The following is a 6,497-nucleotide window of genomic DNA, read 5'->3' as shown; positions in this document are numbered from 1 at the left end:
AGAAGTATGGATTCTACATGAATCCTAGTGTCTACAAAAATATAACAAGGGTTCAAAAGAAACAATAACACCAGAATAAAATCAATTAACCAAACACAACATTAGGAGTATGGATGTGGCACACATCCCAATGAAAACACAAAGATGTAATAATGATCTAACTTGCATCCCAATGGATGATTCAAGTCCATGATAAACATTATGCCAAGAAAACTTGAGAAAACAAGGTGACACACAAATCAAGGTAAAAACCCCAAAACTAGAAAACATAAAAATAAAATTTGGTCTTAGGGCACAAAAGACAAAAGAATCCAATAAAATTTGGGTTTGGAGTCTGTATGCAAAAATGACTAGCATAACAGTGCAAAACCCCAAATTCTCATCCCAAATTCTAATATTGCAGGAAGCCAAATGGTATGAGCATTTCTAATATTTCATAGAATATGCCACATATTCATATGACTAGATATTTTCACATTTATTATCTTTTATATTATGATTGTTGCTCTACCAGAATTCAAAAAGATAACAGCAAACTATAAATGTAATCTCATTTAACATTAAAAAGGTTGGAAAACTTGAGAGTGAATAGTTTTGTAATTCCATTTATAGTATTTGAATTTTATATTTGGTGGTCCATGCAATAAATTACTACATTGAGAGTTGGAGGACAATTATATGTGATCTTGTGATAATCAAGTGAATTCCATTTCATTTTCATAATTGCAGTTGAGGTGATTCCATTTATTTTCTTCATATATGATTTTGCTTCCTCTCTTGTTCATTTCATACATGTTAGATAATTCATTGGAAAGTAAAGGATAATATATGTAAATCTATTGGATACTTGTTGAATTCAATTTCAATCAAGGCTAATAGCCAAAGCAATTCTGCTTGTCCTCATGTGTAAAATCTTTTCTTTCCTACTTCTACATTTAGATGAGTAATTTTCCTTTAGAACAAAATTAGAAGTCATAAAATATCAAGATAATCTACTAAAATCATTCCATTGAGTGTGATAGGTTATTCATATAGATTTTTTTGAGTTTTTATGCCTATAAACAATTTGGTTATCCTTTACTACTCTCAGGTTAATAGCTTATAACACTAAAACTCCTTATCTCATAAAAACATATTCTTTGCATATCAATGCAAATTGTAGGGCATTGTACCTAATAAAATCAAAGGGAACTGATAAAGTATATACATTGACCCATTTGTTTGTAAACATCCATTTTTCTCTCCAAACTTTGGGTATGAAAGAGTCAAGATCATCAAATCTAACGGGAGAACAAATTGTGAACCAATAGTTTTTGGAAACTCTACTAGGGAGAACTCAAATGAAAATTCTAAATCATTTCCCTTCATATCCAATTACACTCTAAATATATATTTGAGTTTTACGAAAGGACTTGTAGTATTTAGGTGTTTTCTATAAGAACTTGATACGAGTTTATAGCCTCAACCTGCTGAAGAAGTGTAGAAAATTCAAAGTTGAAGACTAGTAAGATACATTTGAAAAACACCATTTATCTGAACATTTGATACACTCTAGATTTGAAATATACCAAGAGTGCCAATGAAAAAGGAAATATTGACCTAATATATGAAGAGCTTGAGAAGGCTTTCCTATCCTAGAAGACCTTTGCAAAAGAGTAAGAACATGTGTAAGGGAATCTATAACCAAACAACTCCAAGATTCCTATCTATCTTCAATTGTTCCTCCAAAAAAAACACAAAGAAGTCAATGTTCTATTTCTCCTATTGTTAGAAATTTTATTCCTCCTACTTTTGATGCTTTATTTTTGATTGGTGCAACACTCCCACTTTTTGTTACTTTTCAGACAAATCAAATCATTGTACCAACAATTATGGCACAACATTGGGGAAATGCTATTAGTCATCTTTCCTTTGTGGCTAATAATGATCTACCAAGAGCATCAAGGAAGAGCCAATCTTCAATAGGGTTGGCTCTACTTCTGCTAAACAACACTTGAGTACTTTCCATAAGGCTTATGGCATAGTAAATCCTTGACATGAGGAGCTAGGAGTCAAAATGTTTGTTGACACATTGGTGGACAACACTGCAGATTGGTTTCAATATTTACATATAGGATGCATCACAAATTGGAACACCGTGAAACAAAGATTTGAGGAAAGATATAAAAGTACAGAAGATGCAAAAACATTGTTATTACAATTGGTACAAATAAAGAAAGAAACCTATGTTTCTATGAGAGATTTCAATACAAAATTCAATAAACTTCTAAAAAAAATTCCTACTGCAAGTGCACCTACTGATGATAATAAGAAAACTTTCTACATTAGCTCCATGCCACCCAATCTAGGATACTAGATTAGAACATAAAATGTAGCCAACTTGTAAGATTCCAAACACTAGCTATAGAGATGGATGATGACATGATATCCTTTGGTAAGTAGAAAAAAGAGTTTCAATCAAGAACCATGATCTATACAACTAGTACTTCCAATAATACAGAGGCCATGCATCAAAATTTATCTAATGAGCTCATCTCATTGAAGAAACAAATCAATAGACCTTCTTATCAACCTCACCAAGAAGGTTATAGATATATAAATGGAGGTAAAGTATTGTAAATAACACCTATTCAACAAATATTAGCAATTGAACCTACTCCAAAAAGACAAAATATGTGTGTTTTTCACCTAAGAGTAGATCATGATGGAGATAAATGTGTTGATATGATTAGATATAGAGAAATGGTGGATAAAAAAGAACAAATAATTGAATATCCTAAAAGTTAGGATGATCATTCTTCTTATGGTGACTCTAAAAATTATTTCTTGGAGCATGAATTAGATTCATAAATAGGAGATGATTGTTCTACTACTCTAAAAGGACCTCAGTTAACAATAATGACAAGAGGTTATAGAAATAGAAATAAGAACAACTCAATCCCTCTCAAGAACAATGCACCATAAAATAAAGTTGATAAAAATAGTGGTATAGTAACTTTATCTCCACAAAAGAAGTACAAAGCTAAGTATGCTAATTACTTTGACATAATATAATATTGTGAAGAAGAAATAATTTAGGTATCTCCATTGGATTATTTAAAATCTAATCCTGATCAATTGAAAAGATTAGTTGAGCATTGCAATAGTAAAGATGGAGATCATGATGATATTAATGTTAATGTTGAAAATCATAATAAGGCTAGCACTAGTAGAACTTCTTCTGATTATGAATAATTTTCAATTCCTAGATTTTTTCAAGAAGAAGAATCTATTGTTTTAGCTACCTTTAATCAAAAACCAAATCTATTTTATATTTCTTTTTTCATCAATGGAAATAGATTGAGTCATTGCATTATAGATTCAGGAGCTTCAAAAAATGCAATGTATGCCTCTATAGCTAAAGATTTAGGTCTTCCATTGACCAAAATTTTTGGTAGATGCTACTTAATGGATGCCAAAAAAGTACCATTGCTAGGACAAATTAAAGATGCTCAAGTTTCCCTTGCTGCTTACCCCTCTAAGAGATTGAAAATTTACTATTCTAGTGGTAGACATCCATAAAAGGTATGGAATGCTCTTGAGTAGGAGTTTTTGTGAAGACATAAGGGGACAAATAAAATTAGATTGGTCTAGTGCCACTATAAAAGTTTGGGGAAAAAAGGTGAAGCTAGAACCAAAATAGAATGCAAAATTCACTATTTTGAAATCAGATGATCCTAGACCTCAAATCTTGTGTCATGAAATGCAATTTGGAAATTAAATTTTGTTCTTTGGTATACCTAAGATCTTAGAAGAATCAAAATAAAATAGGGATAATCAATTGTGGACCCTGGAATTTGATGGCAGTTGTGCAAATGTTGATTTAGGTGCAATTGTGGTGTTGATATCACTTGGTGGAGAAATGACTTGTTTTTCTTATAAGTTGGATTTCAAAAATACTAATAATACTACAAAATATGAATCTCTCCTTCTTGGTATAATGGTAGCAAAACAAAAGGGAGTCAAAATACTTAAAACACAAGCAAATGTAGAGTTGGTAGTAAGATAAGTCAAGAATCAATATGTAGTGAAGAATTCAAGATTGAAAAACTATCATAGTAAGGTGTGGGATGAAATTGAGAGTTTTGATGTCTTCTCAATTACATTAGTTCTTAGAGAATTCAATTCAAGGGCCAACTCTTTGGCAGTCTCTGTATATTTGCGCTTACCTCACCCTAATTTTAAAGACCAAACCTATAAGGTAGAAGTTCTATTTATTCTTAATGTCCTAAAAATGAGGAGACATGTAAGGTATTTGAAAATGATAAAAAAATGCTCAAATTCATTGGAGTGGAAGATCCTTTTGAATACTTTTATTTTGAAGGAAGCACTAATGTAAAAGGTTGTGATTCAGTGGCAGGAGATGAAAAGAAGACAAGATCTGATGTGATTCATTTGAAAGGTAATAAGATTCCACATCATTTGATCTCTTTAGAGAAACTTTTTAATAGGAATGATGCATATATAAATAGAGAAAGAGATAAGAATGGGAAGACCTGTGGTGAATATGATGGAATCAACATAGCAAAAAAAGCTAGCCCAAAGATGATAAACATAGGCAAGTGTTGCACACCAGAAGAGAGAGTAGAAATCAAGAAATTTCTCATTGAATTTAAAGATGTATTTTCTTGGAGTTATGAAGACCTAAAGAATTTCATAAGTGGGAAGTTGAAATACAAAATCCCTCTTAAACTAGATGCAACACCATTTAGGCAGAAGCAGAGAAATTATAATCCTATAGTTGAAGGGGTAATCTTTAAGGAAATTGAAAAGATGTTACATGCTAGGATTATATACCCTATTCATCATTCCACTTGAGTGGCTAATATTGTACTAGTGAGGAAGAAGAATGGAGAGGTAAGGATTTGTGTAGATTTTAGGAATCTAAATTAGGCCTCACTCAAAGATAATTTTTCTCTTTGTAATATGGAACATCTTTTACAGACTATTGGAGGATCAGAAATGATGTCCATGTTGGATAGATTTTTAGGATAATATCAAATTCAATTAAATGAAGTAGATCAGTTCAAGATTGCATTTATCACACCAAAAGGTACATTTTCATATAATATAATTCCTTTTGGCTTAATCAATATAAGAGAATTTTTTTAGCATGGAATGAATTTGCCTTTTGAAGGTTTGAAAAATAGAATTATTGTCATTTATCTTGATGATTTGACAATATTTTCCAAGAAGAAAAAAGGTCATATTATATCTCAAGGAGTGAAGATTGATCCAAATAGGGTTAAAGCTATTCAGAAATTAAGTCTACCATTGAGCAAAGCTAGAGTGAAATCTTTCTTTGGCTAGGTAAATTTCTTGTGAAGATTTGTCCCTAATTTCTTTGAAATAGTTAAATATATAGTTGACATGATGAAAGAAAATAAAACTTTCAAATTGAGTGATGTTGTGAAAAAGGCCATCCAAGATATCAAGGATATCATTGCTAAAGCCCATGTGCTTGTTCATCCTAATTACACTATAGGAGTTCATCATTTACAATTATAGCTCAAAACATACTATCTCATCTATATTAATGCAAGAAAATAAGGAGAAAATGCAAGATCCAATAGCTTTCATGAGTATACTATTAAAAAATTAAGAACTAAGATACTCACAAATAGAAAATCATGCATATGCAATGGTGAGAGCCCTCAAAAAATTTAGATTTTATGTATTGCATTCTCATTCAATAATGTATGTGCTAGATCTTGTAGTTAAAAGCATTCTAACACAACAAGAATTTGGTTGTAATTGTAGACACCTAAAAACCTTTAGAAAATAAAGTATTTTTATTTTCTGAAAAAGTCCTGATGACATCATCATTTATTAATTAATTATTTAATTAATTAATTAATTAATTTTTATACCATTAAATCCCTTTATCTTAATTAAAAATATTTAATTAAGGAATCCCTCCGAAAAATGTTTAAATCTTATTTAAACATTATTTCCTTATTTATTAATTATTTAATTAATAAATTGACCAAAAATCCTAAAATAAATAAAAAATTTATTTTTTGCCCAAAACTTGGCCAATTTCCTTATGACCAATAACCTCTTCCAAAATCTTCCAATCCTTCTTTAATTTCGATTAAAGGCTAATCCCATCATTTCCTACCCCTAATCCCAACTCAAAATATTTAATTAAGATTAAATATTAATCCTCATGTTTATTAAAAAAGTTTTAATAAATATCTCCTTAACCCAAACCCTTGAAATAAATAAAACTTTATTTATTTCCTAAAAATCTAATTTATCCTCATCCTAAGAAGTTCTAGACTCTTCTAGAAAGTCTTCATCCTCATCCTAGGAAATTCTAGACTATTCTAGAAAGTCTTTATCCTCATCCAAAGTCTAGACTCTTCTAGAAGATGTCTTTAAACCTAATCCTAATCCCCTCCTAACCTTGTCACATTCCCTAAACATGGGTTAAAACTTACTAACCCAAGCCAAAG

The sequence above is a fragment of the Cupressus sempervirens genome, chromosome 3 (genome assembly GCF_028749045.1).
Source record: "Cupressus sempervirens isolate cs-2001-9-10 chromosome 3, ASM2874904v1, whole genome shotgun sequence".
NCBI classification, from domain to species: domain Eukaryota; kingdom Viridiplantae; phylum Streptophyta; class Pinopsida; order Cupressales; family Cupressaceae; genus Cupressus; species Cupressus sempervirens.
Note: the sequence above shows the minus strand (reverse complement) of the source record.